This window comes from Lynx canadensis, chromosome A3 (assembly GCF_007474595.2).
Source record: "Lynx canadensis isolate LIC74 chromosome A3, mLynCan4.pri.v2, whole genome shotgun sequence".
In the NCBI taxonomy this organism is placed as follows: Eukaryota; Metazoa; Chordata; class Mammalia; order Carnivora; family Felidae; genus Lynx; species Lynx canadensis.
Window position 1 is genome coordinate 137,851,853 of NC_044305.1, and position 21,954 is coordinate 137,873,806.

The window sequence follows — 21,954 nt, forward strand, 5'->3', positions numbered from 1 at the left end:
CCCGAAACGCCACCTTATAGGTAGGAGCACCTCGAGAGTGGCGATTCAATCAATCAATCAATCAATCAGTCCACTAACCCTCGATCACCGGGCTCTGACCCCAGCCTGCTTGTCCACTGGTGTCCCGCATCTCTGCATTCGGGGGCGTCCTGTGTCAGCCTCCCTGTCGGGCTGCATGACCTCTTCTTGAACACGCTTTTCCTTCTGCATCTGGCAAAACCAGCCCCAGTGTCCCCCTTCTGGAGGCCTCCCTGACCTCCGCAGAATCAAGCCGACGTGGCTCCTTGGAGCCTTTGCAGGAGGGAGGAAAGTGCCCTGTTTCTGCCAACGTTGGGCTCCCTGCCAGCGATCGGGTGGTGGGTGGGCCCGCCGCTCCCCCCCGGCTCATAGGCGTCCAGGTTGGGTATTGCATTACTGGCTTGGTGCTCCCAGCCCTCTGTGGACCCCGGCCCCTCCCAGCGGTCCTGGCCCTCCTGTCACCTGCAGTGCAAGGAAACCGGGCCGGGTGCTGGGCTCCCCACACCCCGTCTCACACGCCTCTCCCCGGCCTGTATGGCAAGAGTTATGGTGGCACGTGTGGCCGTGTGGCCTTGTCCATCCAATCCAGCAAGGGTGTATCGAGCTGCTGCGAGAGGCACAGCCCTGGGGACGGGAGGAAGGACCAGCAGGGGTGCGGCCCCTGCCGCCAGCTGTGGGCACACCCGAGGGCTGGGCTGGGGCCACGGCCGCCCCCCAGGTTGCACCAGACGTGTGGTGAGTGGGAACGTGCCCTCGAGCAGGGAGAGGAGAGGGCCTGCGGTGGCTCAGCCCCGGGGAGGCTGGCAAGCAGGTGAGAGAAGTGGAAACTTGTAGCCAGAGAAGCAGGTGCCGGTCGGCCCCGGGAGGCTGCTGTGCAGAAGCGGAGGGGGTGGGGTGGGCCGGGGAGGGGAGCAGGGGCGCCCCAGCGGCACCCCTGCTGGCAGGCTGTGGGCGGGGAGTGGTGTGGGTTCAGTCGGTTGAGCGTCTGACTGGTGGTTCTGGGTCAGGTCACCGTGGTGTGTCGGGCCCTGTGTTGACGGTGCCGAGAGAGCTTGGGGTTCTCTCTCCTCTCTGCCCCTCCCCAGCTGGCACGAGCGCTCTCTCTCTCAAAAGATAAATAAACTTAAAAAACATCACCGAAAGGAGGTGCAGCCATGCCTTCCCTATTAGCCCCGCCCCCCTGGAGGTCGGAAAGCGTTTCCGCAGGTGTCCTTGCTGTGACACCTGCCCTCGACCCAGCGGGCAGAGCACCCCCACCCCGGGGTGAGGGGAGGCGGCTCCACAGCCTTGCGGCGGACTCTGTCCCCAAGAGCTGGCATCCCCTGCCTGACACGGCCGCCACCGCACCCGTGGCCCCCGGACCACTGCTCCTGTAGGATGAGCTCAGTCCCGGGTTCCCCCTCAACTCACATTTGGTTCCTGCCCCAGCGCGCGAGGTCCTTGTTTGCGGGGCTGGGCGCAGCCACCGCGGGAGCCCCGGCCTGCCCTCGGCCGCGGGTGGGTGGTCTGCACACGTGCAGAGGCCCCTCCTGCTGGAGCTGCAGACACGTCGGCCCACACACAGGTGCCCCTCATTCCCCCAGATGAGAATGACGGGGGCAGGGAGACGTCACACGCAGCATCCGGGTGACCATGCCCCCTCTAGGTAGAAGGTGGAGCCTGGTGGAGCAGGAGCTGCAAGGGTTGTCGTGGGGGCTGGCGGGGCAGGGTGGGGGAGGGGGCGGGCGTGTGCCGGGCCAGGGGGCGGGGCGGGGGCGGGGCCGGGGTGCGGGGTGGGCGTGTGCAGGGCCAGCAGACCCCAGTGGCTGCCCTCCTGGGGCCGTGCCGGTGCCAGAGCGTGGCCACTCGGGGTTGGGAAACTCTGTCCCGCGACCCCCGGGAAGCAGTCAGGAAGGGGAGACCCCGGAAGACTGGGGCCGCCGGGCTCCTGGGAGGGACGGCGGCGCAGGGGCCGGGCTGCGAATGCCGCGTCCCAGCGTGGGTTTGAGCCCCCGGGAACGAGGAGGGGGTGCCTCGGTGTCCCGCTAGATGTCCTGTAGCTCTGAGGACGGAGGTGTCAGGCCAGAAGGGGGCGGAGGAGGGATGGGTCTTCCTGCGCGGCTGCTTTGGCCTGAAGTGGGGATTGCGCGTCCAGGGTGAGGCCCGCAGGGGGGCGGCCGGCGGGTGGGGAGGGCGAGAGACCCTGCGCTCTGACTCGTTCCCTGCGCCCGGGACGGGCGGGGGGCGAACCTTCCCAGTGTGAGTACCACGCGGCGGGTGGCGTCAACAGCAGGTGTCTGCTTCTCAGGGCCCCGGGGACTGGAAGTCTGAGGTCCGGCGCCAGCGTGGCTGCGTCCCGGTGAGGACCCGGTTCCCCGCCCGCCGTGGCGTCTTCTTGCCGTGTCCTCACGGGGAGAGGGAGGAAGCACGGCGTCTGGGGTCCCTGTTCCCAGGGCGCCGATCCCACACGGGGCTCCCGCTGTGACCTCACCACCCGACACCGTCACCTGGAGGCTTGGGGCTTCGACACAGGAATTCGGGTAGGGGGGCACCCAGGAAGGAGGAGAGGCCGGAGAACCGACCCCCGGGAGACGCCGGGGCCCCCACGCCGTTTTCTCCAGAGGAGCTTCTCTGGCCAGAACTGCCCAGAAGCCACACCGAGATTCTGACCCAGCAGCTCCTGGTGGGCCGGGACCCGCCTCGTGAACAGGCCCGGTGCTTCCCGCGGGGCCCAGTCCTCGTCTGGGAGATGCCGCCGCGACGTCCTCTCCTCCGGGCCCCAGGGCGTGTGCGGGCGCAAAAGGAGACGCCCGTAGGACCCTGCTGCTTCCCTGGCGGGGCCTGCAGGGGCGTGGGGAGGCGAGGAACCAGCACCCCGGCCCCGCGTGGCCCGCCCGGCCCAGCCGGTGCCGACAACTGTGACGACCCATCGTAACCCGTCCTGGGTGTCGTCGCCCGAGAGGGCCTCCAGGTCGAGCCGCGGCCGACCTGCGCGGCCACATCTAAGGACGCGCCTGGCTTGCTGCTTCTTCCGGTGGATTCAGAGTCCAGAGTGCTAACCATTACACAATGGAACCTGCTGCTTCTTCCGGGAGAGAGAGGCCTGAAACCACGTGCCGGGGGGACAGGGCGTCCCTGCAGGGCTCCCGAGGTGCAGCCGTGTGGTGGCAGCCTGGGGCCTCGGGCTGCGGGCTGAGGTGGGGCGGCTGGGCTCACGCAGGGTTAGCAGACCGCCTGTGGGCCGACTGTGGTCCTTCCCTGGCCAGTCCTCCCGTGCGTCGCTATCCTCCCCTGCGTCATAGTCCTCACATACTTCAGGATCCTCCCGTGTGTCACGGCTGGTCCTCCTTCGCGTCACAGCGGCCCCCCCCACGTGTCGCGGTCGGTCCTCCCACGCGTCATGGCAGGTCCTCCCGGGCATTCCTGCAGGGACGCCTGCTGCCACCGCGTGATTGAGTGTCAGGTGTGGCCCATAACTCCTGGTTCTTCTGCACACGCCTGGCGGCTCCTTGCAGAGCCTGATGAGGGACGTGCCCTCGTTGAGAATCCCACACTTCCCACCCCTGGTTGGCCACGCTTCTCAAGGCCAGGTGGACGTCTGCCTCCCTGGCTGTTAGAGCAGCATGTTCTGGGTGTTTCTAGGTTCTGACCCTCCTGATGTGATGCACGTTGTTTAATAAATGTCAGCAGTGGGTGTCGGTACCTGCCGACTAATTACAGGGAAGGGACGGGCTTGCTGTGTGTGGGGCAGGTACTGGGGCCGGCCTGGGGGGGGCCAGTGGGGCAGGCACTGGGCAGGCGTGGGGGGGGGGGGGCGCTGGGGTCTTACCGGGGTGGGGATGGCTGTGACTTTGCCAAAGAGGACCAGGCTCTCCCACCCGAAGGGGCTCCAGAGCGCCAGGTGGGCAATGTCCCTGTGACGCTGCATTGGAGCGATGGTTCTTTGCGTCTTGGGGTCCCCAGGCTGGGTTAACGGGGGGCGGCGCCCTCTGTGCGAGGTCCGCTTCTCCGGCATCGCTGCCGTGTGCCCAGCCGAGGGACCCCCAGCAGGGTGTCTGTGATTAGGAGCCCCCCACTTGCCTTTGGCCCACGACCACCATTCCCTTCCCAGGCATGGGTCTGGGGGGAGAGGCCACGAGCTGGGGGCCTGACGGGCCACAGAATCCTGCACTGTGGTGGGCTCCCCGTGAGGACACCGTGGCCGTCACCGCTGTCACCGAGCTTCTCCTTTGGGGGAGGGGAGGTGCCATATGCAAATCCGCACCAGAGAAATGGGGAGCAGGACCAAACCCTCAGACCCCCCAACACCACTGTTAAGGCCCCAAGTTGCGGCGGCTCACACAGAAGCCCACGTACAAGGAAAAGTGTCCTTGGTGGCCCCACTTTGGGGAAGTAGCAAAGGCCACGTAGGGCCTGGTGGTGGGCTTGTCGTGTGTGGTGGTGTCTGTGGTGCAGGGTTGGGGTGAGACGAGCAGAGCCTCGGGTGGGAGGGGAGGAGAAGGCGCCACCTTGATTCCGTTGCCACGAGCCGTTGTGCGTGAATGAGCTATGACCCACGACGTTTATGTGGCCGGTGGTCCAGAGGGAGCAGCTGAGGTGCAGGGGTGAGTCCTGGTCCCACAGCCGAGGACCCAGGTTCCAGGAAGTTAATGACTGAAGCCCCCTCCCCCTCCCCACTTCCCGGGCAGCTGGAGGGGGGGTGCCAGGGTGTCAGCACTTCTGATACTGTCACCTATCTTCCAGGGGCGTTGAGACGCACCCCTCCTGGCTGGTGCCCCTTGTCTGGAACGGCAGGGCCACGAAGGAGATGGGGACATTGTGTGGACGGGGAGGCCTCGGGGCTTAGCGGAGTCTGCGGCGTGCGGTAGGTAGGACCATGGAAAATCGCAGCCACCGGAGGGAGCCTGACGCGGCCCCCAGAGTCCCCGCTGTGGCCTCAGGGGCAGGAAAGCAGGTGGCTTCCCAGGGCCGCGGCCGTGTCGGTGTCGGGGCCAGTGCCCTCCGCCGCCGTGACCTCGCCGCCGTGACCTCGGGCCCCCTGTGCCCCCGCCCGGCACTCGGCCCCGCGGCCCCGGGAGGACGGCTTTGGCTGGAGGAGCACTCGGCCCTTAGGGGCCTGTTTCCTGGGCCGCTTTCTCCCGCTGCTGTTGCTTTGAGGCAGCGATCGGCGAATGGTATTTACCGTCACCCCCAAGCCGCAGAACCAAACCCGGGAAAGGAGCTCGACAGCTTTTCTGCTCAGCAGCTGGTTTATTTTAAACCGTCCAAGTTGATGGCCCGGTCCACTTTTCGATGTAGCTGCGATGGCATTAGGAGATTTAGACGTGATTTTTACAGCGTGAAAAAGAAAAATAGAATTGAATATATGGTAATGATGAATCCTTCAAGTTTTGTGTCTAAGATTGCTTCCAGGCATGAGTTATTGCCTAATAATTCGTGCCCTGTTGTGTCTTCCTGCCTAATGAGCGTGCGGAGGACTGTTGTCGGGATCGCGGCTGCCTCGTCGGCGGTGCGGCTCACGCTGCGCGTGCCAGGCGGCCCAGGGGGCGCCCGGCCGCTGTGGGGGAGCTGCCCGGGTGCCCACGGGGGGCCGGTCACAGGCCCGCCGCTCCCCAGGCCGGCAGGAATAGCTCTGTGGGCACAGCCTTCTCCCGCCAGAGGACGGGCTCCTCTCCCGGAATCGGCCCGCAGGGAGCGTTCGTCAGACGTGGCCCGGGCCACATCGCGTGTAGGTGACCGCGGCCGTTCCCGTGAGCTTGGCAGATCTCACCCCTGCTCCACGCCCGGCGTGGCTCCTGGGGTCCCGGCTGAGCAGGGCCCGTGCCTCAGGACAGGCTCGCGAGCCGCAGCCTGCACCGGCCAAGACCTGAGAAAGCGCTTCCCGCCGGCCCGCTCTCCTGGTGTCCCCGGTGGCCCTCAGTTCTGACGCCGTCCCTCCCTTCCATCCTCGGGACGTGTCCCATCCTCCTACGCGGCACGGGTTCCTTGAGGACAGAGGCCGCTGGACAGACCTCAGCGTTTGCGGCCAGTGCACTCGTGGACTCTGGGCCTGTCGCCATGGGCAGGAGCATGTGGCAGGTACGAGGGAGGCGGGTGTGTCCGCAGTGTCACGTGGGGGTGTCACGGCTCCACTCTATTCTGAGGAACTCACACGAGACGTCTCCCGAGTCGTGGGAGGCAGACGCCTGACTGTGGGGCCGGTGCCATGTCCGCTGCCCTCGGGCATCAAATCCGTGCTCCCGGTCGCGTGAGCAGAGCGGCCCACGGCCCGTTGAACACGGGGCTTGGTGGTTCCCCATGGAACCAGGCTCAGGGGCCGGGGGGCTCGTGGCCAAATACTCCTGGCCCCTCCGGAGTGGTGGCTGCGGCACAGGCTTGTGTGCCTGTCTGTGTGCAGAGACGCTGCAGCGGGCCGTGGGGGAGAATTCATCGTTTCGCTTTTAATCAGACAGACGGAGACCGACGGCACACGCGAGTGCCGAGGACAGCACGCGGCGTGGGCCCCGTGGGTCCTGAGGGTCCCCAGCGCTGCTCACCCACAGGGCATCTGGTGGGAGCGGGGGGCATTCCCCCCCCCGGCTCACCCGGGTCAGGCCAGACCCCAGGATGACCTCAGGTGACCTTGCAGTGCAGCCTGGGAGCACATCACACGCAGCCGGGAGCACGTCAGCCTCGGTGGCCGTCACCTGCCGTCCCCTCCTCCTTTAGCGTCGTTTGGTGCCTGGAGTGGGGTTTGCGGTTTTGCAGCCAGAGGGCCGAGTTTGGGTCACGACTGGGCCCCTTTATGAACCGGGACACTTTGGGCAATGTCCTTGTTCTGGCTGATAGCTTCCTCGTGAACAGAGGAAGGGCCCGCCTCCTGAAGGCGCAGGTCACGTTGTCTGAGGTGCGGACGGCGCTCGAAGGAGTACCCGTTCAGTAATCTCATCCTTTCCTATTCCCAAAAGCACCAGTGTGTCAGCTGCTCTGCGGGCTGCCCGGGGCGGCTTCTTCGCCCACCCGCCCGGAGCGCCAGACTCCAGCCCCCTTGGCAGGTGTCCTGCTCCGGGCACTTCTGCACACGACGGGAAGCAGACGCGGACCTGCCAGCCGGGCGGGTGAACGGCCCCGGAGGGCACTGACCCCACGGAGGCGGGCCAGGCTCTGTGACGTGGGCTAAGTGTCACTCACTGCTGCGCCTCGCGGCCACCCAGGGACGTCCGTGCTGTGTCCTGTCGAGGGGCAGGGTGACGGAGTGACGCCGGCCGGGTGGGGGTCCGCACTGGGCATTGTCATGAGCTCAGCGGCGGGCTGTGGGGGGCGGTGCTCCCTGCTGGCCCGGAGGAGCTAGCCCCGCCCACTGTGGACGTGCGACAGACCCGGGTGCGGGACGTGGCGACCGGAGGGCGGCGGGGGCTCAGACACCATGGAGTGAAAGGCACGAGCTCAGGCGCCCCTGCGCAGGTGCTTGGGGGCGCGGGGGGCATCCTGGCCCACCCACCTGACCCGGCCCCCCTGGCTGGCCTGCCCGGCCGGCACGCAACCAGGGGGCACAGAGCAGGACTGTGCTGTGTGACCTGGCTTAGACCTGGCTCTGCCACCTGCCAGGCTCCAGGACCCGGACAGTCAGTGAGCTTCTCAGCCTCAGCCTTCTCATCCGTGAAATGGGTAAGTTAAGTGAAACGGTTTGTCGACCACCGTGACCCGTTAAGTAGCAGACAGTGTGCTGTCCCGTGGACCGAGGCCCACAGGGGAAGATCCAGATTGCTGCTGGCCGGCAGCACCTGTCACCGTCTTGTTTCCTGGGGAGGCTGCCACCGCGCACCACAGGAGGGTCCTCACCAGGCCTGGTGCCCGGGGGAAGGTATTACCCGAAACACGCGGGACTTTGGGTCCCGACGGGGAAGGAGCTGGGGAAGAGCCCCAGCAGGGTTGGGGGCTGGTGGCGCCGGCCGGGCCCTGCACACCTCTCCCTTCTGCTGCTGCCCAGGGACCGCTCCCATCGCCCACGGAAGCCATTCTCAGGAAAGGGCCGCTGCCGGTGGCCCGTGCTGCGGTGGCCACGTGGTCTCCGTGATGCCTCCCTGCACGGGGCGGGGCGAGCGTGGGCAGGGGGTCGGGTGCTCTGGGGGCAGACACCGGCTGTGCCAGAACGCTGGGCGGACAGACGAGCGCAGGGAAACCAGCCAGAGGAGCTCCGGGCCGAGGCGCTTTGCTTCAAGCAGGAAGGGCGTCTCGTCCCACGTCCTTGATGATGCAGGACGTGCCCGTCTAGAGGAGCTTCATCTCGAGGGCTCCTGAAAGGAGACTCTTGCTTCCTGAGAAGTACACAGACGTGTCACAGTGACTCCAAGTGATGAGGACGGCCTGGGCTTGCTAGTCCCCGGTCCAAACTGGGGGTTGGGGGCTGGTGGCACCGCGCCGGGCACTGAGGCACGCAGCATCTCACTTAAAGCTTCCAGTGGCCCGTGGGGCCGGGACCGTGTTCCCACCTTGTAGCTAAGCAGGTGGGGCCGGGCCCTCACAGGGTTTGCCAGAGTCGTCCGGATGTGAGGTCCGGGCGAGGACTGGAGTCTAGTCCCGCGGCCTGGCCGTACGCCCCGCCCCCCGGCAACACACCCCGCCCCGGGCCCGTTCGCCCCGCCCCGAGCAGCACGCCCCGCCCCGGGCCTGTACGCCCCGCCCCCGGGCACGCTGGTTCTGAGCGGCCTGGCTGGGGGGCACACCTGCCCACGCGGGTGTCGCCCGAGTGCTCCTCGTGGTGGCTGCACGTCCGGAGCACAGGAAGTGGCACAGTAAGGGGAGCTGGGAGGAGAGGGGCCCGGAACAGGCCGGGGGCCCTGTCGCGTGGGGGTCGCTTGTGCAAGTGGATGTGAATTTAGTTTTGCCCGAGACCCAGAGGACACCAACGTGCAAAGTCGAAGGGAGGCAGATTTTACTTTCTTGGGAAGACGAACACTGGTCCCGAGAATCAGGCTGTGTGCAAGCGCGTGCCCGCCCCGTTGCGGGTGCACCGGGCCGCGGGCTTCCGGGTGGGACCGGAGGCAGGCCCGGCGGCCTGCTTTCCCCGTGCGCGGGCACCGAGCCTCCCGGAGCGGACCGTCGGTAACCGGGACACGCAGGCTGACTTCCGGCCACGTGCGGGCAGGGGCTCAGAGCCCGTGGGCCCAGCCCCCTCACGTCACACGGGGCGGTGGCTGAGTGCCCTGCGCAGGGGCAGGCCGGAACTGGAAGCCCGGGCCCCGCTCCCGGCACCAGGAGGGGAAGGGACGCCGCGGTCCCCGCCGTTCAGGACTGTGCGGCTGTGCCTGAGATCAGCTTGGACTTGGGCTTCAACTTCAGTTTTAATAAGTTCAAGTTAAAGCGGTTATCTCATTTCTTGGCTGATACTCGGAGGTTTGAGACCAAAATATGGAAGGAAGACAGCCCGATTGATGTTCACCTTTGTTTTGTTAAAACCCTTTATTGAAGCGCCTCATGTGAAGGCTGTGCATTCTTAACGTATACAGCGGGATGAGTGTGGGGACACGTGTACGCCCTTGAAGCCACGCCCTCCCTTCAAGGCCACAGCCACATTTCCCACCTCCCCAGTTTCCTCCCACTGCTATTATGATTATTATGTGTGTGTGATAAGAACACTTAACCAAACATCTGCACTCAGCACGTCGTAAGTATACCATTCAGTGTTCTTAGCTCCGGGCACCGTGTGGCAGCGGCGACCTCCAGACTGTGCTCCTCGCCCACCGCCGTCTGCGCCCTCAGACCACACTTGTGTGTCCCTCTCCCCCAAGTCCTCGGTGCCCGCCCTGCGCCCTGTGACTGTGAGTTTGAGTATTTCAGACTCCACAGGTACGCGAGATCATACGGTATTTGTCTTTTGGTGTCTGGCCTGTCTCATTTAGCAGAACGCCTTCCAGGTCCATCCATGTGGTCCCAGGGGTGGGATTCTCTCCCTTTTCTCAGGGCGGGATGATGTACCAGCACAGCGCGTACCACGTCTTTGTCCGTTCGTCCATCGCATTGTGAACAATGTTGCTTTGAGTACAGGAGAGCAGACGCCTTCAAGGGCCTGACCTCAGTTCCTTTGTTTGAAGAGATGCCCAGAGCTGGGGTTGCTGGATTGGAGGGTGTTTCCCTACATTTTGAGGCAATAACATTTTGAGGACCCCCATGTTCTTTTCCAGAGCGGCTGCACCGGTTTGCATTCCCACCAACAGTGCACAAGGGTCCCCCTTTCTCCACATCTTCGCCAACACCTGTTGCCTTTTTTGTCTTTTTGATGATGGCCGTTCTGAGTTGTGAGGGGACATCTCACCGGTTTTCAGTGGCTTATCCCTGGTGATGAGTGACGTTGAGCACCTGTTCACATGTCTCTTGAACGTTTGTGTGTCTTCTTCTGGGAAATCCGTATCCAGATACTTGTCTGATTTTTAAGTCAGGTTGTGTGTTTGTTTGCTTTTTCTTAATATTAATTTATTTTGAGAGGGAGAGGGAGAATCCTAAGCGGGCCCTGAGCTGTCCACGCAGCGCCGGACGCGCGTCTTGAACTCACAAACCATGAGACCATGACCTGAGTTGAAACCAAGAGTCGGATGCTTAACTGAGCCACTCAGGTGCCCCTGGTTTTTGTTTAGTTTTGTATTATTTGCTTGTTTGGTGTTTGTTTGCTATTGAGCTGTGTGAGTTGCTTATGTATTTTGAATGTTAGTCCCTTAGCAGATATCTGGTTTCACATATACTCTCCTATTCTGTAGGTTGGCTTCTCATTTTGTTGATGGTCTCCTTTGCTGTGCAGAAGCTTTATAGTGTGATGTAATAACATTTGTTTATTTTTGCCTTTGTTGCCAATGTGTTTGGGGTCATGCAAAAAAAAAAAAATATATTGTTGCCAAAACCAACATCAAAGATCTTTGCTATGTTTTCTCCTAGGATTTTTACAATTTCAGGTCTTAGGTTTAAATGTTTAATTCATTTCGAGTTCATTTTTGTGACTGGTGTAGGAGTCTAATTTTAATTTCATTCTTTTGCATGTGAATACCCAGTTTTCCCAACACCATTCGTTGAAGAGACTATCTTTTACCCATTGTGTATTTTGGGAGACTTGGTCAAAGATTAATTGATCATATGCATTTGGGTTTATTTCTGTCCCAATGTTCTGTGTGTTTTTTTTCTTTCAATGCCAGGATCATACTGTTTTGATCACTGTAGCTTTGTAATGTAATTGGACGCTAGGAAGTGTGATGTCTCCGGCTCTCTCCCTTTTGCTCAGTATTGCTTTGGCTATTCAAGGACTTTGAGGTTGCATACAAATTTTAGGATGGTCTTTTCTATTTTTGTGAGAACTGCCACTGTGATTTTTTAGAGGGAATCCACCGAATCTGTAGATTGTCTTGAGTAGTAGAGACGTTTTCACAATAGCAATCGTTTCCGTTCAGGAACACAGCGCATCTTCCCATTTGTTTGTGTCTTCTTCGATTTCTTTCATCGATGTTTTATACACTGATGTATAAAATGTCTACATTTTGTGTGTACTGTGTTCTTATCACCTAGATGATTGTTTTCCCAGTTTCTTTTTCAGATAGTTTTAATGTAGAAAAAGAAATGCTGCTGATTTTTGTCTGTTGATTTTGTATTCTGCAACTTGACTGCATTCATCAGTTCTAACAGGTGTTAGGTGGAGTCTTGAGGGGTTTCTGTGTACAATATCGTGTCATCTGCAGACCAGACAAGTTTGCCTCTTCTTTTCCAGTGCAGATGCCTTTTGTTTCTTTCTCTGGCCTGATTGCGGTGATAGGACTTCAGTACCACGTTGCACGGGAGCAAGCGAGAGTGGGCCACCCTGGTCTTGTTCCTGACCTTAGAGGAAAACTCTTTGTGCTCCCGCTGAGGACAATATGAGCTGTGGGCTCATCATCTACAGCTTGTATTGTTTTCACATATGTTCCTTTTGTACCTAATTTGTTGAGTTTTGTCATGAAAGGATGTTGAATTTTGTCAAATGGTTTTTTTCTGCATATGTTGACACGAGCCTATGATTTTTACCTTTTACTCTGTTAATGCAGTGTATCAGATTTATTGATTTGTGTGTGTTGAACCACCCTTGTATCCCAGGGATAAATCCACTTGATTGTGGCATATGATCCTCTTAGTGTGTTGTAGAATTTGATTTGCTGGTATCTTGTTGAGAATTTTTGCATCTATATTCATCAGGGATATTGGTCTGTAATTTCCTTTTCTTGTGGCGTCTTTATGTGGCTTTGGTGTCAGGGTAATGCTGGCTTCAAAAAGTGAGTTTGGGAATTCCTGTTTGGACGAGTTTGAGGAGGATTGCAGTTAATTCTTTAAATGTTTGGTCGAATTCACCGGAGAAGCCATTTGGTCCTGGGTTTTTCTTTGTGAGTGGGTTTTAATTACTAATTCAGTCTCCATGTCTGGTTCTTCGTGAGTCAGCCTTGGTAGCTTGCATTTCTAAGAATTTTCCATTTCTTCTAGTTGTCAGATTTGTTGGCGTGTAATTGACGATACTAGTCTCTTATGAGCTTTTACATTTTGTGACATCAATCGTAATGTCCCCTTTCATTTGTAATTTTATTTATTTGAGTTTTCCCTTGTTTCTTTGTTAGTCTAGATACAAGTTGGTCAGTTTTGTGTATCTTTTCAGAAAAAAACCCCATGCAGCTCTTAGTTTCATGGATCTTTTTTTGTTGTTTTTCTGGTGTCTATTTCACAAATTTTTCTCTAATCTTTATTATTTCCTTCCTTTTGCTAACTTTGAGCTTGGTCTGTTCTTTTTCTAATACTTTGAGGTGGAAAGTTCAGTTGCCTATGTGAGATGTTTCTTCCTTCTTATGTAGGCGTTTTATGTTTGTCCCTGCACCGAGCCCAGTGCAGCACGTAACCTCTGATGCACGTTGTTACCAAGCAAAACAATAGATCGACTTAATTCCAAGAATGGTCTGTATCTTTATAAAACTAGACGAAATTTTAAGAGGACACTGTTCACCAGTGGAATGACAATTCAATTTATTCTTAAAGGTTGATCTATCGCAGGTGCTCCGGGCAGAGTAGTGTATGATCCGTCACCCCGGGTCGTGGCCAGGTGACATTTGAGTCCGTTCTTTTAGCAAACATACGTTGGGCTTTAGGTGCTATGCCAAGTGCTGGGCGTATAAAGCAAATAAAACATTGTCCTGCCCTGGAAGAGCTCACAGTTCAGTCCGCACGTTCAGAACTGCAGAGGGGAGATGTCGGTGAAGGGTGTTCACATCCAGGGTGCAGAATCTGGGTGCAGGGGTGGCGAGGGAGGGAGCGGGGCGTGGAGCCCCAGGGCTCTCTGCTCCTCCAGCTGCCCTGGGGCCGCCTGCAGCACAGGCGATTCCCTGGAGCATCAGGAAGGTTCCAGGGCCCATGCATGGAGCGCCCGTGTCCCGGTGATTAAGACAAGATTCACTGCTGTGCAGAACCCTGGCAGGAGTGCAGGGTCTACAGACGTGTGTACCCTTGAAGTCAGTGCAGACCTCACGTCAGGGGTCAGGGGAGCAGTGGGGCCCGGAAGGAGCCGGAGCCTCGGGGGGCAGGTGCCACACGGAGCACTCTGGCTTTGTGATCGTCAGCCCACGTCCTGCACCGCGTGGAGGGGGCAAATCCATGTGACCTTCGCGCAGCCCTGTTTAAGAACCGTTAATGCGCACTCCTTTGGAAATATGCAAGATGATGGGTGTGATTAAGCCGAAGGGGTTGAGGTGAGTTACTGCTTCATTTAAACTGTGGTTGGTGGGGGTAGTCGTGGTGGCTGAGGGGACTGAACGTGTGTGATCGCCCGCCCGGGCGCAGGGCACGCTGTGGCGCCGGCGATGATGGATTGCAGCGTGGGGTGGAATCCATTATAGGGTCCCATAAAGCAGTCATCCTGTCGAGATCTGGACAGGAGCCTGGACCATTAAGTCACCCCTAAAGAAAGGGATGCCCCCCGAGCGCTCCGAGCCACACAGGGAAGGTGTGGCTGGCGGGGAAGGCTCCACGGCTGGGCCACCCGTCTGTCGGCTCTCTGAGCCTCTTCCCCCGAGGACTGTGTCTGCGGCCAGTGGCTGAAGTGCCCGACGGACCAGCCCTTAAAGGGGAGATGTCCCACTCGACACCCGTTGGCCGTTTTGCAAAATCGTGATCTTTAAACCTTCCTCCTCCCACGTGAGACACAGCAGTTCATCAGGACTCAGTTCTCGGGGATCCGTGCAGGGACCCGCTTTGGCAGACGGGTGGTCACGGAGGAGGGAGGGGACCGGACCAGGGGATGGCCGTTGTTGTTTGTGGGCCTTTTCTCTTTCAGGCGGATTTCCCATTTCCTTGCTGTGTGACGACCCTGAGCGTGTCTGTCGGTTGGCGTTGGCGGGACAGGGACAGCAGGCCCACCCCGGGGGCACGGGTCCACCCGCTGTGGACACCGCCTGTTCCGAGCACCCGTACAGAGCTGGGGCTCTGGAGCCCGACCCGGGCTGCGATTCACGTCTGTCCCTCACTGTCGGCGTCCCTGTGGCGAGCGATTCAGCTTCTGTGCTTCTGTCTCCCCGCGTGTAAACTCGGGATGCTGGTGTCTACCCAGAGACCCGTGTCCCTAGGCCACTGAGGTTTAAGAGACCATGGTGCCTGGTCCCTGCGGAACCGGAAGAGATGACAGCTACCCTCTCCGTTGTTACGGCAACGAGACCGCTGGGGCTCTCACAACCGCTGCCCCCCACCACCCTGGGGCCTGCGGGAGGGGGCGGGTGGAGGCTGCCCCGGGGCGGGGCTTCTGTGCGCTGGACGGGGTTCCTACCCGTCGCGCGGGGACACCAGCCAGCAGGCCGCCCACCCCGGGAACAACCGGGTCTCAGGGCCCGGCGCACAGCGTGCACCTGGCCCTGCTCTGAGGGGGCCTGAAGACACAGCCGTGAAGCCACAGGGCCACACGCTCTCAGCTCTGCCCGCCGCTCGCTGGCGTGCCTGCCCAGACGCGGGTCGGGCACGAGGGAACACGACCTCGTCCCGGTCCCCGGGAGCTCACGCTCTGCTGACAGGTTCTCTCCACCAGACTCTGGGTGGGGTTCCCCGGACTCGTCGCCCAAGCCTGGGCTTCCCGGCTTCTGCGTTCGTGTCTTCATCGTCCCGTCTTCTCGAGAGTCTGGCTGGGCTGGTCTGGCTGGAGGTCCCCATCCTCTGTGTCTGACCCGCGCGGCTCCGGCCGGGCCAGCCGGTCCCCCGCGCCCCCCGCACTTCCTCCCGGTGGGCTCCCGTCCACGGACCCCGCCGTGCTCCTTGGCTGCGGGTTCCCGCTTGCCCCGCTGCGTTTGGGCTCGAGCCCGCTTTCACACTGATGCCCCTGTTCTCCAGTTTTACTCCTGAGCGAAATCTGCGGTAAACCTGGCGCTTTACCGTCCAGCTCTGGTTTTTCCTCGACGCTGGGTCAGAGACACGGACCGGTGAACGGCGTGCAATCCCAAGCAGAATTGAAGGAGTGGAAACTGCCAAGCGTGTCGGAAGAGGTGAAGATGCTGGCTGTCAGAGAGGCAGGTGACGTCATCCGGGGAGGCCTGGGGAAGACACGGGGCGCGAGCAGGGACTCCCCTGCGGTACCCCGAGATGCGGCCAGCGGTCCGGAGGGTGCGGCCGGGCTCTCGACACGGGGCGCGGGACGGGAGGCGTCTGTGGCCGCCGGCGGGGGATGAGCGGGGCTCTTGTGTGTGTGCGCGCCTGGCCCTGGGCACGAGGTTGAGGCCCATGAGCTCAGCAGCTGCTTAGGGTTCCCCCGAACAAGCAGGACTCTCCAGGGGTCTGATGCGGGAGTTACGGGTAACTGCTTTAGTCTACGCGGGCTGATGTGTGGAATTAAAGGGGAAAAGCACCCCTCCTGGGGGAGGGCGTGTGAAACGGAGGCGCGTGTGGTGGGCGGAGACCCGCGCATCCGGCGCGGACCCGTCCGGCCAGCCCTTGGGGCTTCCCTCCAGAAGGACACTCGCCCGGTCTCCATTAGTGAGAATTTCCTCCTACCTCCCCTCCCATCTGCCTCACACTGGTAATAATTGATGCTGGTGAGTGTGGCCAAGACTGGGAAGAAGCACATAAATAAGGTTCGATAGAACGTCAGCTTTGCGTCTGCTCGTCTGCTCCGTGATTCACTGAAGTCGGGGCCTCACGCACGGCAGCTGGGTTAGCCCCCTTCGGGCCATCCGGTGGGCCGGCCCCCTTGGCCTTGCCGTCCCCAACACGAGAGTTTGCTAAGCCCCCTTTCGGGATCACGAGCACAGAGCGAGATATCCTGAGTAATGTGCCCTGTTCTCACGCATAAATCAGTGCCTCCCCCCTCTCCTCCCTTCCATGAGGAAGACAGAGAATTCTAATTTATTTCTGTTTCCTTCTGTGGATAAACTAATTTTTCTCTTGTTATAAAAGAAAGGGAGTTCTAATTTGCTGCCTTGGAAGCCGCCAAAGAATGGAGCCTAAATATATAGAACAAACTCTGGAGATTACAGAGTGAGGTTCAGCTGACCTCGTGCCACAAATTAAGCTGCCGTCCACTTAAACTGCCAGCAACGATAAATTAAGCTATTGTGCCGGAAGCACATTTGGAATGGCCCCGGGCAGGACCGAAGGGTCCGTCACGAGAAAACCACTTAGTTCATCGCTGCTGTCGCCCGTCCTGGGCAAGGGGACCCGTGGCCGGCTCTGCCCCGCAGCCTGTCACGTTCGGGCCTCCACTCCAGCACGCTGGCCACCAGGAAGGTGCCCCGAGGTGCTGACAGCTCATATTTCTCCGGTCGTGTGACGGGGGGTGTGGCGGGGTGGGTGCGAGGGCGATAAGGTTGGGGGGGTGGGGGGGTGGGGGGGTTGCCTTTTAAGAAATAACCTCGAGGTTTCCTAACGGAAGGCCTGCGTACAGCAAGAGGTGGGCTAAATTGCAAGGCAGCTTCATGAGGGTTGAGATTATTTTCCGTGTGGTTCGAGGCCATCTTGTCTGGGACGCTGTGTCCACACGGGGCAGGAATGGGCTCACACACACGACGACGAGGCGCACAGAATGGAAACTGTGCTGTGAGGCGACCCAGACCTGCGTGGGGCTCGGATGGTTAACTCCCAGATGCCTCAAGTAGGCTGAAGTCGTTCCGAGAATGCTGGTCCTTCCCCAGCGCGTGACCAGGTCGTCTGTGCTTACAGAGAAGCCCAAGACTCTCCTCCCACTTCTCTTTCTTTTTCTTCCTCTGCTCTCTCGTCAGTCCGTCATCCCTGTGTCCCATGTGGACGTGTCCGGGGGCTTATGAACTAAATGTCCACAGCAGGGTAGCTGGGGGTAAGGGCAGAAGGAGCGTAGGAGCCCCGGGCGGCGGTGGGCCTGTCTTCACGCCTCCTGAGAGGGGAGGCATTTGGGGGCTTCTGGAGACAATTCCCTTTCATGACCTGTTACCCATACCTCCCCCCCTGACTCCCGTGACACCTGTAACCCAGTCTCTCCCGTTAGTCATCAGGATGTTTGATAAGAGAAGGGACCCAACAGCAGGGTGCTATGCTCGATTTTATCACAGAGGCTCGAATTGGTCACGGGGGCTGAGTCTCTGCACGTGGCCCTTTGTATTGAAAGGACGGGGGACTCCTGGTGCGCGTGGGCCAGCCCTGCATGCCCGTCCGCGGCCAGCCGGCCACACACGGGCCAGCCGGCCCCATGCCCCTGCCCGTGGCCAGCCAGCCCCTCAAGGAACGGCCCCGCATGCCCTCCCATGGCCAGCCAGCTCAGGGGCGCTCTGAGCTGGCGGGCAGACGCTCAGCCTGGGCTGTGGCCTCTCCATGGGGCTCGAGCAGCTCTCCCCGCCAGCCCCGAGGAGGGCTGGGGTCGATGCTCACTCACGGTCCACCTGCTATAGGCCGAGTAGCGGGGCCTCCTCCTGGGCCTGCAAGTGCCTGGGGTCGGCGTTCGGCGTTGTCACCCTTTGTCCTCTGGTTAAGGGCCTGCTTGTTCAGAGGGATGATGATGTGTGTTTATTTTTGCCTTTCAGGCAAGAAGTGTAGTCTTTCAGGGGCGCCTGGGTGGCGCAGTCGGTTGAGCGTCCGACTTCAGCCAGGTCACGATCTCGCGGTCCGTGAGTTCGAGCCCCGCGTCGGGCTCTGGGCTGATGGCTCAGAGCCTGGAGCCTGTTTCCGATTCTGTGTCTCTCTCTCTCTCTGCCCCTCCCCCATTCATGCTCTGTCTCTCTCTGTCCCAAAAATAAATAAAAAAAAAAGGTTGAAAAAAAAAATTAAAAAAAAAAAAGTGTAGTCTTTCAGTAGACTGCAGTGTGGGACAGACACGAAAACACAAAAACAGACCCATTTGCAGCAATGAACTTCTTCTCGGAACTGAATTCCAGTTCTTAGAGCTCAGCTCTTCCGGAATGGTCTTTGGGCGGCTTGCAGGACCTTCCCTTCGACCTGTTTCCCGAGGAGGAGAGACTCGGGGCGGCTGGGTGGTTCTCGTATCGATGCTCGTGGAGGGCTGTGGCCGTACCTCCGTCACAACGCGGTGGAGGGGTGTCCGGGGCCCCGGGGGCGAGTCCTGGGTGGGGTTCCCAAAGTTCTGCTTCCGTGGAGGCAGGCAATGTTCTAAATGCGCAGCGGGTGATGCCTTGGTAAAGGGTCATTTTCCTGGTGTTACGTCGTAACTGCCGCTAAAGCTTTCCGCAGATGTGAAAACTTTCAGTCGTGAAGACAGACGATGTCTTCCCATCAGTAAGGGAGGCACATCGCTGACTGCCATCGAAGCTTGGATGGCAAAGACCAAAGAGTTCGGAGAGGCTGAGAGGCAAGGTAAAGACGCCGGGTCCAGAGCCCCCCGCCGTAGGCCCTCCACGGCCAGCCTTACCCCCACGAGTCCCCGGGGCCACTTCCCACCCCGCACTCTGGCCCTGCCCGGTCCGCCCAGCCGCGGCCGCACCCCCGGCCCCCTCCTGCTGCCCCACCCACGTGCACACCTCTCCCCTCCACTTACCCCGTTTCTGTGGCTTCCGAAGCGTGCCCGGGCGTGAGCCCTTCCGTGACCATGAGAGTGCCTAGGATTTCTCCTCTGGATGTTCTTAGCCAGCGTGGTGTCGCTTACACGTGGACATCTTAAAATTAGTTTTCTTTCTTTCTTTTTTTTTTAAATTAGCTGTTTAAATTTTTTTTTTAATGTTTATTTATTTTTGAGACAGAGAGAGACAGAGCATGAACGGGGGAGGGTCAGGGAGAGAGGGAGACACAGAATCCGAAGCAGGCTCCAGGCTCTGAGCTGTCAGCACAGAGCCCGACGCGGGGCTCGAACTCACGGGCCGCGAGATCGTGACCTGAGCCGAAGTCGGACGCTCAACCGACTGAGCCACCCAGGCGCCCCAAGATTAGTTTTCTTAAATCTGGTTTTTATATTTGTGTATGCTTTTTTAGTGTACAACCCATCAGCTTTTGACAAGTGCATGGCGGTGTGGCCCCCACCGCAGCCATCACCCCCTAACGTCCTTGAGCTTCGCCCCGGAGCCTATCCTCTCCCACCCTGCCCCAGACAGCCTCTCGTCGGATCTGCACCCCTACGCCCTTCCGGAAGGTCACGTGACTGGGTCGGTCTGTGGCCCCTCTTTCCGGCGCCTTCAACTTAGCGTGATGTGTCTGAGCCGTAGCCACGTGCATGCAGGTATGAATACCTCACCGCTTGTCACTGCTGAGAAGTGCCCCGTGGGTGCGTGGACGGCACCACTGATGGATGCCTGGGTTTTCCTGATTTGGGGGAGTATGAGCACACCCGCGACAAGCGTCTCCCACGGGCCCTGTGTGATCACAATTGGCGTTACTCACTCGCCTTGAAAGAAGATTCTAGGCCGTGGGGTAAATGTATGCTTTGCTTTACGAGGGACCGCTAAACCCCCTCCGAAGGTGGCTTGACCAGGCGCATCCCGCCAGCAGAGTCCCCGAGTCCCCGGTGACCTCCGTCCTTGGCAACACGCGTGTGATCTGTCATTGAAATCCAGCCACTGTGGTCTGTGCACAGGCCTTCCAAATGTGGTTTTGTGTTGCATCTCCCCGATGACTAATGATGTTGGCTGGCTTTTCATGTCCGTGTTTTCCACCCATAAATCTTCTCTGCTGAAGCATCTGTTCACACTTTTGTCCATTAAAAAAAATCAGGTTGTGTGTTTTCTTACTTTTGAGTTTTGAGAGTTCTTTGTATCTTCCGGATGTGAGTTCTTTGTCAGATATTTGGTTTGCAGATATTTGTTCCCAGTCTCTGGCTTCCTTTTTTTTTTTTTTTTTTTTTCCTCAACAGTGTCTTCCACAGAGCAAAAAAATTTTAATTTTGCTGATGTCTAATTTATTAATTTTTTAACGGATCATGCTTTTGATGTCCCATCTAAAACCCGACTGCCTAACCCCAGAGTCTCAAAGGTTTTCTCCTATTTTTAACTTAAAGCCTTTATAGGTCTGCCTCCTCCATTCATGCCTGAGACTCACCAGAGTTAATTTTCGTGTGCTGCAGGAAAGATAGCGAGTCTCCTTTTGTTACACGTGTATCTGCACAAACAAGCGTCATTTGTTGGAAAGGTGACCCTTCCCACTGCTTCTCAACTCTTTGAAGAGTCGCTTGAGTGTGTTTGCGTGGGAGTCCTGGGCTCGCTGTGCCGCTGCACTGGTCTGTGTGCTTGTCCTGGTACTGGTACTGCCCACGCCTGACTCGCTCACTGGTTCTTGGAGATTCTTTGTTTTGTGGAATCCTTTCCAAAGGGTTCTGGGGTTTTCCAGGTAGACAATCCTATTCTATGCCAAACGCAGACCGTGTTATTTCTTCCTTTCCGTTCTCTGTGCCTTTTATTTCTGTGTCTCACCTCGTTGCGCTGGAGGCCAGGAACCCCAGTTCAGTGCTGGAAAGAAGGGCCGGGCGTGGGGGGGCGGTGACGTCTTGCTTTGTTCCTGATCCCAGGGGTTGAGTCATCCAATCTCTGCCATTAAGTGCACGTGACACATACCAAGTTGAGGAAGCTCCCTTCTCTTCCTGTGTATCGGAGAGTTTTTATCACGACTGGATATTGCATTCTGTCAAATGCTTTTTCTGTGTCCATAGGTACGATTCTGGAGTGTTCCTTCTATGGTCTGTCAATGTGGGGAGTCACGTTGATTGATTTTCAGACGATGACCAGCCTTACACTCTGGGATTAAGCTTCTTTGTCATGATTAACCTTTTTTTTTTTTTTTTTTTACAGTTTAAAAAAATGTTTATTTATTTATTTTGAGGGGGAGGAGGGGCAGAGGGAGAGAAAGAGAGAATCCCAAGCAGGATTCTCGCTGTCAGCACAGAGCCCGACAGGGGCCCGATCCCACGAGCAGTGAGGTCATGACCTGAGCCCAAACCAAGAGTTGGACGCTCAACGACCGAGTCACCTGGGTGCCCTGGTCATGATTAGCGATCTTTAAAAAAATACTACGGAAGACCATTGGGGAGGGGAAGGAGAAAAGAAAAAGATTAGAGGCGGGGGAGCCAAAACATAAGAGACTCTTAAGAACTGAACAAACTGAGGGTTGATGGGGGGTGGAAGGGAGGGGAGGGTGGGGGATGGGCACTGAGGAGGGCACCTGTTGGGATGAGCCCTGGGTGTTGTATGGAAACCGATTTGACAATAAATTTCATATTAAAAAAATACAAAATACAAAATACAAATATAATAATAATAAAAAATTACTGCTAAGTTTTCTTCACTGAGGTTTTGTGCAGGATTTTCACATCTGCGTTCACGAGGCGGATGGGCCTGTTTTCTCTTCCGGTGAGATCGCTGGGCTGGCGCCGGGATCCTGCCAGCGTCTGAGAACGTGTGGGCGGGCGTGCCTGCTTCTTCTGTCCCGGAGGCGGTTGTGTAGAACTGAGGTGGCGCAAGGCGTGCTAGAATTTGCAGGGAAGCGCGCCGGACTTTTCCGTGTTGGGAGGCCGAACCCGCCCCGTCCGCTTGGAGGCCGTCCTTC